The sequence below is a fragment of the Microcebus murinus genome, chromosome 9 (assembly GCF_040939455.1).
Source record: "Microcebus murinus isolate Inina chromosome 9, M.murinus_Inina_mat1.0, whole genome shotgun sequence".
NCBI classification, from domain to species: domain Eukaryota; kingdom Metazoa; phylum Chordata; class Mammalia; order Primates; family Cheirogaleidae; genus Microcebus; species Microcebus murinus.
In genome coordinates, this window is record NC_134112.1 from 68,923,640 (window position 1) to 68,936,639 (window position 13,000).

Consider the following 13,000-nt stretch of genomic DNA (forward strand, 5'->3'; position numbering starts at 1 on the left):
ACAGGGTCTTGTTCTCTTGACAGGGCTAAAGGGCTAAAGTACAGTGGTATCATCATAACTCACCTTGACTACTGGAGTCAAGCAATCCTCTTGCCTTAGCCTCCAGAGTAGCTGTGAATACAGGAATGTATCACCATACAGACTAATTTTTCCTATTTTTTGTAAAGATGGAGTCTCACTATATTGTTCAGGCTGGTCTGGACCTCCTGGCTTCAAGTGATCCTCCTTCCTTGGCCTCCCAAAGTGCTAGGATTATAGGTGTGAGCCATTGCATCCAGCCCTGTATGTTTATATTTATATATTAAGTAAATTTTGAGTGAATTTTGAGTATATTAGTTTGGAAAGAAAAGACTACTGGATTTAGGACAATTATCCTGAGCTCAGATCCCATCTCTGCTATTTATACCTTCTCAGATATTGGATAAATTATTTTCTTCTATGAAATTCTTCTGTGTATTTTGGGGGTTGAGCCAGAGGCTCCTAAAGTCATCCTAGTTAGAAGATCTCGTCATTCATTTACAACTTACCTTATGTCAGGAACCAGTCTTAACCCAATGTTTATACAGATAAGTTCTCTTCCCTCAAAATAACTCATGTAAATATTCTATTTTCTAAAAATTTACTGCTAATGCAATTAGAATTTGGAAAATGATTTAGTACTTCCTTTTCTAAGTCTTAACAACTCCTTGAGTAATGCCAGGTATGTTGCCAGTTTGATCTTACTTTCCATTAGACACACAGAATTACTTGCCTTATGAGAGATTTATTACAGCATGTAAAACTAATTATTAATATAATATAGCACAATTTTCATAAAAACATCTGTAATTTTGTTTTGGGTTCTAAATTTTAATGTTGACTGAGAACTTTAGAGTAGGTATTTAAAACCTAGTGTTTTATTTTAGTATCTCAGGACAGTTTGTTTACTAAGTTTTCCAAAGAAGTAAGTCAAATAATGACTTGGTTGCTCTACATGAGACATATTTCTAGCAAATTTATTTAGAACTTGAAAATACTAAAGACATTTAAGAGTCAGTAGAAGATAGATGAGCAAAAGAAAAGATGGAAAATTGCATTTTCAAGCTAAATTAATAAAAGTTACAGTTCTAAGGTAATAAAAGTAAATGGCAAGTATTTCTCAAAACATAAATGGATTGTATAACAAAAGATTGTTTTATTGGCTGCTCAGAATTTAAACCAAGGTTTCCTTTAGAAACCAAGTTGAAGATGGTTGTTAGGTCACAGGCTAGCCTATCTATTGTATCCTCATGTTAAAAAAGGGTGGTTTAACCGGGCGTGGTGGCTCAAGCCTATAATCCTTGGACTTTGGGAGACTGAGACGGGAGGCTCACTTGAGGCTAGATTTCCAGACTAGCCTGGGCAACATAGTGAGACCTCGTCTTACAAAAAAATAGAAAAATTATCTGGATTTGGTGGCATATGCCCATAGTCCCAACTACTACTTGGGAGGCTGAGGTAAGAGGATCGTTTGAGTCCAGGAGTTCAAGGTTGCAGTGAGTTATGATGACACTACTGCACTCTAGTCCTGGCAATAGGGTGAGACCTATGCCCCAACCAAAAAATCAGAAAAGAAAACGGTAGTCCATGTGCTTTATAGAACTTGAAAACATTATTTGTTGGATATTATTTTTTAAGTATGAAATTAGTCATTAAATCTTAAAAATTGCATTTCTCTTTCTCATATGCATGCACATAATGATTTTCCAGTTTCTCTTGAAATTTCAGATTTGGCAAGACTAAGAATGTATTCCTACAAAGCAGTAATGAAAATTATCTGATGGGCATTAAGTAACACCTCTTTAGAGACTTTACCATAGTACCCTACAACTTTCCTTTATTTTGCACCCAGCTTGATTTATACTTTTGCCTTTTGGTATTTTATTTTGTGACTGTCATAATGTAAAATATTTGATGTTTATCATATCCTTCTAGTAATATTTGCCTTGAAATCACTGCCAGCAACAATTTTTGTAGGCAAAATAGGTTGTGATTACAAACAGCAAACCGCTAACAGATCTATTATTCTAGTGAATTTGGATTACTCCCTTATCTTCTGTGGCCTTGGAATCCTGTGCAGGACTTTAGTCCCTCCATAACTGCTCGTTGCTTCCTTGGTTTGAGAAGAACATTATCAAATTTATATTTCAGGGGGAAAAAAAGTGCTTAGGTTGTGTTGTGGAGTGGGGATCAGAAGAAGTTAAGATTGAAGGAGGGAGGGACCAGGTAGGAGATTGGATAACCAGTAGGTACTTTAAATCTGCTGGTCAGGAGAGAGATGTGGACTGGCTATGTACATTTGAGAATGATTTACAAGTAGTGGTTGATACAAGAAATAGAGGAAAGATTAAGAAAAGAAGAGGACTAGAATGAAGTGTTGGGACAACTGACATTGAGGAAGTACATGTAAGAATAGGAACCAGCAAAGACTGAAAAGTGGAGGTCTGAGAGCTATGAGAAGAATGAAGAAAGGGGTGCCATGCAAACCAAAGGGAGTATTTTAAGAAGGAAAACATAAACTATAAGCTAAATGAAGCAGAGAAATTAAGCAAACTAAGAATTAAGAAATCACATTTGGATTTTTCAGCTAGAAGGTGGTTCTTGTCCTCATGACAAAATGTTTAGCTTCAAGAATGTGAGGATTTTGGCTGGTGGCTCACACCTGTAATCCTAGCTCTCTGGGAGGTTGAGGCGGGTGGATTGCTCGAGGTCAGGAGTTCAAAACCAACCTGAGCAAGAGCGAGACCCTCTCTCTACTATAAATAGAAAGAAATTAATTGGCCAACTAATATATATAGAAAAAATTAGCCGGGCATGGTGGCGCATGCCTGTAGTCCCAGCTACTCAGGAGGCTGAGGTGGTAGGATTGCTTGAGCCCAGGAGATTGAGGTTGCTGTGAGCTAGACTGACGCCAAGGCACTCACTACCCTAGGCAACAAAGTGAGACTGTCTCAAAAAAAAAAAAGAAAAAAAGAAGAAGAATGTGAGGATTTAGTAAACCCTGGGACCATTTATGTGAATTTATTAATGTTAAGAGAATGGAGTCTTGTTCCTTCTAATCCCAACAAAAGAGCTTTATCATGTAACGGCCTCATGGCAAACAACAAAAAAGAAAAACAGTAATTTGTTTATAGAAATAAATAATCAAATGAAAAATGAATAATATTAATACATTAATGATACTTCGGGTGGATATATAAAGTTAACATCCAAATTAGGACACTTTTGAGAGGGGAGGGATTGGGCACTCAAATTACAGTTTATATTTATTCAGTGCTAGCTATGTACCAGATACTAAGATGAGTTTTCTAGCTAGCTTTAGTTGCCAACATTATTCCTTCTTAATATATGTTAAATTCTTTGACAATGTACTATACATAATTCTGCTGACCTTAACTCTTTATTTAAAAAAAAATTGGTACCCACTATATAACAAGCTGTGTCCTAGGGGATGAGGAAATGAAGATGATTAATATATAGTTCTGGTTGTTAATGATCTATCAGTGTGGTTGAGAGAGTCTGCAAACAAAATTTCAATGTAATATGGTAAAGTGCCATGAAGATAGTATGGTTTCTGAAGATCCCAGCTAGTATTTTAGTATATTATGTGATATATCTTTTAGGGTTAAGATTATAATATATTTGAATTTTGCAAGAAAGATTTTACTTTTGAAAAGAAGTTTAGCAAAAGAAAAGACAGGGTACAGCTAATTGTACATATAAGTGGTTTCTTTTCTGTCATAGAAAGTATATTGGGTGTGTATGTGCGTTGTTCAGTTCTTTGTCACAAGGGGATGCATTTTCATATCTGTAATTTTAACCACACTCAAGTTATATGCTGTGAAGAGTCTGGCATATTCCTCTGACACATCTGGTAGATATGGATGGCATTAATTAGCATAGGTATTGCTATAAATGACATGCCAGTCCAGGACAACAAAAAGTGTTTGTTACTGATGTCAATCATTTATCCTTTGTCAGTTCAAAAGGCTTCCCTAAAGGAATGTGGATTGATCTGCACTGACCCAAAATACTGCAAAACCATTTCTGTGTCCTAGAAACCAAAGCAGACTACCTGTGTATGAACAGCTATATGGAAATATTCATATAGAAAGTGCATGTTGATAAGTTTCTGTGGTAAGACTTTTTAATTAGGCCAAGATTAGTTGAATCTTTGGAAAATAAAACTAACTAGCAACTGTAATAAAATCTATACCAGAGTGGGTTTTCTCCCTCAATGGCTTTAATTTTTGGTAATCAAATTTGTGTTTTGTTTTACCTTGAAATAATTTTGAGTTATACTGTGTAAATGATTGCAAGTACTACTTATATTGGTTAAAAAGAGAAGGGGATCACACAAGTATCAGATAAATGTAATCAGATTTGTAATCAGATAAATGGTTTAAAGAGCTGCTCTTTGCCCATATATATTTTAGTTTTTGTACTTAACTCTTCTGTTATAGTTATTGATTGGCTTTGTTTACTATTTTACCATAATACTTTATTTTTAAAAAATAATAACCACCAGTGTAATGTGTTACGTTTCTGAGCAAAAACTGATTTTAAAGTGCTTTCACGCAGATTTTCCCCAAACATTTATATTTTGCTTCCAATTTTACCTGATATGTAAATGTCCCCCCCTACGTTTTAATTTAGCATTTAGTGGAAGGGAATATGAATGATTTGAAGATAAGGCAAGGGGGGTGATCCAGGGTATGGCATATGTGGAAGACATTTATCTTAATATTTAATTTTAATGAGGCAAAAAATACTCATCATTAGAAACCTACATTTTGATAAAATTTTTAGAATAGAATTCAGTCTCTTAAACTTATGAATGTTCATACCACTAAAGGTCAGATACTCACACATCACAATTCTGTGTCCTTGTAAAGAAAGGTAGGATGTATTGTGTTTTTACATCTTATACATTTGTTAGAGAGTTAAGATGAAACCAGATTTAGAACATACCCATGTTATATACTCTAATTTGCCCAATATGCCTTATGGGAACAGCAGTTTCCCAACCTTTGTACCATTTTAAAAATTCTTGTTTCAGATTTCTTGCCATCTTACAGACTCTGTACTGTCTGGTTTTGGTCTGTCTTATGCTTTTAAAGTCATCTTTTTTTTATTATTCCATTAAATTTTTTAAAAATGGATTTCCCTTTACACTTTTCTAATCATCCTGTAATGCTTTAGCCCTAAGACATTAAAATGAATGAGTAAAAATATTTGATACCTAATCGTCTCTGCCAGTCCATTCAAACTCATGGATTTGCAAAATTATGTTAGTCTTTTAAAAATACATTTGAGAGGCTTTTGTAGTAATTTGGATTTTGAATATTAATTTTCTCTTGCTATGCTGCTTAGACATAAAAATGAAAAAGAAGATAAATGTGGGTTTCTTTTAGTGGTGTTAATTTAAATACTAGATTTATTTATTATAATGTTTAACAAGGCAACTCCTATATTTCTCTTCACTTCAGATCCAACAGATAATAATGGGAAGCCTCCACTCCCCAGTATAAGAAGAAAAATGTTTGATGCATTTTGTAATAATTGATTAAAAGTATAATTTCCCCCTAGATCAAACAAATAATAGAAGTCTGTTGAAGCTTTGTCCTGACCTATTCTGGAAGTAGAAGAATCCCCTGGAGAAAGGATCATTGTAAGCACAAAGAATAAGATTTCTCGATCCTGGGAGAGAGAATAAAAGTCTAACCCCCCAAATGTAAGTTATCTGTACTCTATATTTTTCATCCCTAAGTTTCTGTTGCTATTCAGGTTTTAGTAGAAAATAATATCATGACAATATTGCCTGGAATTTTTTTCCTCTACACAATATGGAGGTAATTTGGTCAGTAGTTTTAAATTTGGATTTGTATAAATGTTTACTAAATAATAACATAATGTTATACCTTACAATAATATTTTATGCAAATATTAATTGTATTTTCCGGTAGATAACTTTTAAGAGTTTTGACAATATTCTAATGAAAAGAAGGTAATTTTTTCTGATTGAATATCTGTAACTGTACCATCATAATCTCTTTTTTCTCTAAACTTTGGTTCTTTCTCTTGATATATTTCATCATATCTGAGAATAAGACTATCTTAATATGTCTACTTGAAAATACCACCAAATAAGAGATTTTTTTCACTTTGCATAGTAAAACTGAATTGGACTGAATTTGTAACCATAGTCTACTATAAAAATGTATCAATTTTATCCGCTCAGCATACTGGAAAGACTGATTCCTTATATGTTAGGAAAAACTTAAAAGATGTGTGTTAATGATTATATAGAAACATAGAATTCAGCTACTATTCAGAAATTGGAAGATGGAAGGATGATTGAAGCCAATTCTTATTTTAAGAAAGCTTATTTGGGAAGAAGTGTCTTGTTCTTTGTTACCACTTTTATCTGGAAAGATACCTAGTGCATCATCCTTGTGATAAGACATTTGATATGTAATATACTGACTTAACTGCCAGAAATTTGACTTTTGCTTAATAATTTATAATTTTTTCATTCCTGAGTAAAAGAACTCAATGATAGAGTATTTTGGTTTTTAAATCCAAATTATGCAGTAGAAAAATGAATACTTATTAGATTTGAATACAACCAATTCATATATTCCCCAGTTATCTCCAAAATTGACACCTGAGTCTTTACAGGTTTTGAATGTGATAATGTGATATTCTTATTGACATAGCATCTGTCAAGTGGTCAAAATGGTCTACAGTTGAAAAATCTCTATAATTTCTAAGTTCATGTTTTATTCTGTTATTGAAACATTCTGATAGAGTCACTAAACACTGTGGTCCTTCCTGACAATCTGTAATTAAGATTTGCACAAACTATGAATTTAGCAGAAACTATCCATACAAAAAGAATTTTTTTTTTTTTTGGTTTTGGACTTAGACATTCAGGTCAAAACTTTTTTTTATCACTGAACTAGATAGAGACACATTGGAGAAATGACTATAAACATTATTGTTCCTTTCACTGGCATAATACAATTGCTCTTCATTTAAACCTTTAATTTTTATTATTGAAAAGTATGATAAAACTTTAAAAAGTTATTTAAATTTAGTGACTCGATAGTGAACTCCCATTTATTGGTTTGAGGCTGATGAAAGATCCAGAAATAATGTCATTCAAAGAAAATATTTGCTGACCCTTTGCTCTACAGAAAGCAAAATTAATAAAATATAGCACAGTAATATGGTTGCATCTGAGAAATGTAATGCCCATACACAAAAGAATTACATTGTATCATTTATTTTATATGAAGTTCCAAAACTAGATTTTAGTGTTTGGGGATGCAATGAGTAATTACAACAAAATTGGGATAATAGTTAAATCATAGGTAGGTGTTAAATTGAGGTAGAGGTTCCAGGAACTTCTGAAATGTTGGCAACATTCTATGTATTCATCTGGCTGCATGGATACTCGCTTTCTGAAAAACCACTGGTGAGAAACTAGATGCTTTTCTGCTAAGATCAGGAACAAGATAAAGATGTTCGCTCTCACTACTTCTATTCAGGATTATATTGGAAGTCCTAGCTAGGGGAAGAAGACAAGAAAAAGAAATAAAAGACATTCAGATTGAGAAGGAAGAAATAAAATTGTCTGTTCACAGACAAAATGATTGTCTATATAGAAAATCCCAGAGAATCAGCAACAATAACATAAACTCCAGAAACTAATAAGTGGTTAGTATTCTGCAAGTTTGCAGAACACAAGGTTAATATATAAAGGTCAGTTTTTCCTATATATCAGCAGTGAACAATTGAGGTTTGAAATTAATAATATAACACCATTTATATTAGCACCAAAAGGAAGAAATACTTAGGCATAAATCTAACAAAATATATATAATATCGATTTTAGGAAAATGGTAAAACTCTGATAAAATAAAATCAAAGACCTAAATAAATGGAGAGATATTCCTTGTCTATAGATAGATGATCTCAGTATTGTTAAGATGTTAAGTATTCCTAAATTGCTATATAGATTCAACACAATTCCAGTCAAAATCCCAGCAATTTAATTTGTAAATATTGACACTGATTCTTACGTTCATATGGAAAGGCAAAAGACCCACATCGGCCCACACAATATGGAAGACTAAGAACAAAGTCAGAAGACTGACACTCCCCAACCTCAAAACTTAATAAAGCTATGGCAATAAAGACAATGTTGTGGTGTTGAAAAATAGACAAATAGATCATTGGAACAGAATAGAATACTCAGAAATAGACCTACGTAAGTATTGTCAATTTATCTTTGACAAAGGAGCAAAAAGCAACTGAATGGAGAAAGAACCGTCTTTTCAACAAATAATGCTAGAGCAACTACACATCCACATGTAAAAAAAATGAATCTAAACACAGACCGTATATCTTTCACAAAAGTGAATTCAAATGGATCATGGAGCTAAGTGTAAAACACAAAATTGTAAAACTTCTAAAATATAACATAGGAGAAAATCTAAGAAACCTTGCATTTGGTGAGGACTTTTTAGATACAAATACAAAAGTGTGATCTATAAAATAAAAATTTGATAAGTTGGACTTCATATAAATAGAAAAACTTCTTTGAGAAAACTTCTGCTTTGAGCCTGAAAAGACAAGTCACCCACTGAGAGAAAATATTTGCAAACCACATATCTGATAAAGGACTTGTATCCAAAATATACAAAGAACTCTTAAAACTTAACAAGAAAATATATAAACCAATTAAAAAATAGACAAGAACTCTAAACATGTACCTAACCAAAGAAGATATAGAAATAGAAAATAAGCATAAGAAAAGCTTAATTAATATTGTATATTGTGAGGAAATTACAAAATAAAACAATGAAGTACCACTACAGACCTATTATAATGGCTAAAATGGCAAGTGTATTAGCATTATTTATCCAGTAGCATGTGCTCACTTCATGTTTCTGCATCACATTTTGGTTATTCTGACAAATTTCAAACTTTTTCACTATTATATTTGTTATGTTGATCTGTGACCAGAGATCTTTGATGTTACTATAGTAATTGTTTGGGGTTGCCACAAACCATGCCCATAAAAGACAGCAAACTTGATTGATAAATGTCATGTGTGTTCTGACTGCTTCACCAACCAGCCATTCACCAATCTCTCTCCTTCTCCTTGGGTCTCCCTATTCCCTGAGACCCAAAAATTTGAAATTAGGCTAATTAATAACCCCATTGGCCTCTAAGTGTTCAAGTGAAAAGAAGGGTCACATGTCTCTCACTTTAGATCAAAAGCTAGAAATGATTCAGCTTAGGGAGGAAGGCACGTGGGATAGTACGATAGGCCAAAAACTAATCCTCTCGTGCCAAATAGTCCAAGTTGTTAATGCAAAGGATAAGTTACTAAAGGAAATTATTAATAAAAGTGCTATTCTAGTGAACAAATGAATGGTAAAATAGTGAAACAGACTTATTGCTAATATGAAGAAAGTTTTAATGGCTTGGATGGAAGATGAAACCAGCCACAACATTTCCTTAAGCCAAAGCCTAATTTAGACCAAGTCTCTGACTCTCTTCAGTCCTATTGAAGAGACTGAGATAGGTGAGGAAGCTGCAGATGAAAACTTCAAAGCTAGCAAATATGGTTTATGAGGTTTAAGGAAACATGCCATCTACATAACATAAAAATGAAAGGTGAAGCAGCATGTGCTAATGTAGAAAGTGCAGCAAATTATTCACAATATCTAGTTAACATCACTGATAAAGGTGACCACACTAAACAACAGATTTTCAGTGTGAAACAGGCTTCTATTGAAAGAAGATGCCATCTAAGACTTCCCTAGCTAGAAAGGAGAAGTCAGTGCCTGGCTTCAAAGTTTCAAAGGACAGGCTGGCTTTCTTGTTACAGGTTAATGCAGCTGACAACTTTAAGTTGCAACCAATGCTTATTTACCTTTTCAAAAATCCTAGTATCCTAAAGGATTATGTTAAATCTACTCTGTCTGTAATCTATAAATGGAAGAACAAAGCCTGAATGACAGCACATCTGTTTATAACACAGTTTAATGAATATTTTAAGCCTACTGTCGAGACCTGCTCAAAAAAAATCCTTTCAAAGCATTAATGTTCATTGACAATGCACGTAGTAACCCAAGAACTTTGATGGAGACGTACAAGGACATTAATGTTATTTTCATGCCTGTTAATACAATATTCATTCTACAGTTCATGGGTCAAGGAGTAATTTTGAATTTAAAGTCTTAATGTTTAAGAAATACATTTTGTAAGGATATAGCTGCCATAGATAGTGATTCTTCTGATGGATCTGGGCAAAGTAAATTGAAAACCTTCTGGAAAGGATGCACCATTCTGGTTGTCATTAAGAACACTCATAATTCATGGAAGGAGATAAAAATATAATAGTCATATGAGTTGGAAGAAATTCATTTTCAACCCTTCTGGATGACTTTGAGGGATTCAAGATTTCAGTGGAGGAAGGAACCACAGATATGGTGAAAACAGCAAGAGAAGTAGAATAGGAAGTGGAGCCTAAAGATGTGACTGAATTTCTGCAATTTCAGGATAAAATTTTCATAGATGAGGAATTGCTTCTTATGGATGAGCAAAGAATGTTGTTTCTTGAGATGGACTCTGCTCCTGGTGAAGATGCTGTGAACATTGTTGTCATGACAACAACAGATTTAGAATATTATATAAACTTAGTTAATACAGCAGCAATAGGGTTTGAGAGGATTGGCTCCAATTTTGAAAGAAGTTCTGTCATGTACAAAATGCTATCAAACAACATTGCATGTTACAGAGAAATCTTTTGTGAAAGGAAGAGTCAATCAATGTGGCAAACTTCACTGTTGTGTCATTTTAAGAAATTGCTGTAGTCATCCCAACTTTCAGTGATCACACCCTGATCTGTCAGCAGCCATCAAAATCAAGGAAAGACCCCCCAGCAGCAAAAGGATTATGACTTGCTGAAGGCTCAAGATGATTATTACCATTTCTTGGCAATAAAGTATTTTTTAATTAAGGTATGTACTTAGATGTAATACTATTGCACACTCAATAAACTACAGCATAGTGTACACATAACTTATACACAGTGGAAAACCAAAAAATTCATGTGACTTGCTTTATTGTGATATTCACTTTATTGTGGTGATCTGAAACCAAATCCACCATATCTCTAAGATATGCCTGTATGTGACATTCTGGAAAAGGCAAAAGTAAAATAATTAGTAATTGTCAGGGGTCATAGGAGAAGGAGAAATGAATAGGTAGAACACAGAGGATTTTTAGGGTAGTAAAACCATTCTGTATGATATTTTAATAGTGGATACATGGCACTATTATATATTTGTCCAAAACCATAGAACTGTACAAAACAAACGGTAAATCCTTATGTAAACTCTGGACTTTAGTTAATGATAATTTATCAATATGGATTCATCATTTGTAGCAAATGCACCTCACTAATACAAAATGTTAATAATAGAAGAAACTGTGTGTGTGTTGGAGATAGGCAAGAGGGTGTATATGGAAACTCTACTTTCTGCTCATTTTTCTTGTAAATCTAAAGGTAATCTAAAAAATGAAGTCTATTAATTAAACATGAAAAGAAATATTGAGCTGTTGTCTTTATTTTAGATACTTTTTTGAATGTCTAATATAATTCACAGTAAAAATGAATTAAAAAGGCAAACTCAATGATTCTGTTAAGTATTAATAGAAATCTGAGAAAAAGAGAATTTCAAATTGTCAACACCGAATATTAAAAGTTAAAAAGGTAGAATTTTAAAATCAATATTTTGTGACATTATAAAGTAGTTTATTTTATTTTAGGAAAGTGTGACTGTCCAGAGATGAGGACCTCTATACCTGCATATATTTAGTAGCTTTTTATGACAATTTATTTACCTAGCATTAACTTGTCTTTATTTTAAGATAGATATTTCAGTTTCAAATTAAAAAATAGACATGTATTACATTAAATATAAGAATATCCATCCTATAGTAATGAACTCCTCACCTTTATTGAATTGTTCATGGTTTCTTTCTTAATTTTAATATACGTTATGCAGTTGTCTCTCATCTTCAGAAATACTTAATTTCTAATATAAGTGGGTCTTTAGTTAGTTTCATGTTAGTATTGTAAAGAAAATGAAAAAGACAGATTGTCTTTGTATTCTTTCTCTCAATAGAAATTTTTAAATATACTTATATTTTCTATTTTAAAAATATGGGATGGGCTGTTTTCTAGTCCCTTTTTTCTTTTTTTTTTTTCTTGTCTTCTTCTTCCCGCCCTTACTCTTTTTCTTCTTTACTGTCTTCTTTTGTTCTCAATATTTTCAACTGTTTAATTTTCCAAGGAGTGAGCATAATCTTATTTATTTGGTTAACATTAAGAGAGACCAGGAATTTATTATTCACAAAAATGAAATATAAAAATCCCCCTTTTCTTCAGGCTCTGGATATAGCTAGGCTCAACACAAATGTCTAGGGAGAATGCATCTGTTGCTATTGCATTTATTTTTTTTGTTTCTCTGAAAACTTGGCATTTATAAAATATCTATGATTTTGATTTGTCTTGGCCAAAGCCCAGATTACTAAGGAATTACATTTTGAACATATTCAACTAAGAATTATCTTTGTAGCAACTTTTCCTTTGCCATATTGAAATTTTGGGAATAAAATCAGATTTTGTTTTAAAAACCAGCTATGTTTCTTCCTAGTGCCAGAATGAATCTTTTTCTATGTTAAGGAGGCATAAAGCAATGCTTATAGTCTATCTAAAACTTATTTTAAGCATACTGTGGGAAAAAAGCCCCATTTTTGCATTTGACAGACTTAGGTTCAAATGTTTGCTCTGTCACTTGTAGTTGATATTAATTTGGGGTAAGTTTTGCATGTGAAAAAAAGCAATAAATAATAACTTCCTTGTAGGGTAATATAAAGGTTAAATGATCAAATATAA

General features: G+C 32.8%; 1 protein-coding gene across 7 annotated transcripts in view; it reads left to right on the forward strand.

Annotated features, from left to right (window-relative positions):
* The window catches only part of FOXP2 (forkhead box P2), a 536,491-nt gene that overhangs the window by 72,383 nt on the left and 451,108 nt on the right, over positions 1 to 13,000 (forward strand). For 6 of the 7 annotated variants that reach the window (XM_076006560.1, XM_076006561.1, XM_076006557.1 and 3 more), the window contains exon 2: positions 5,608 to 5,752. The exons of the other annotated variant lie outside the window; for it this stretch is intronic. The gene's annotated coding sequence lies outside the window, so the exon portion shown is untranslated. The remainder of the gene's footprint in view (positions 1 to 5,607; positions 5,753 to 13,000) is intronic. 7 annotated transcript variants of the gene reach the window in all.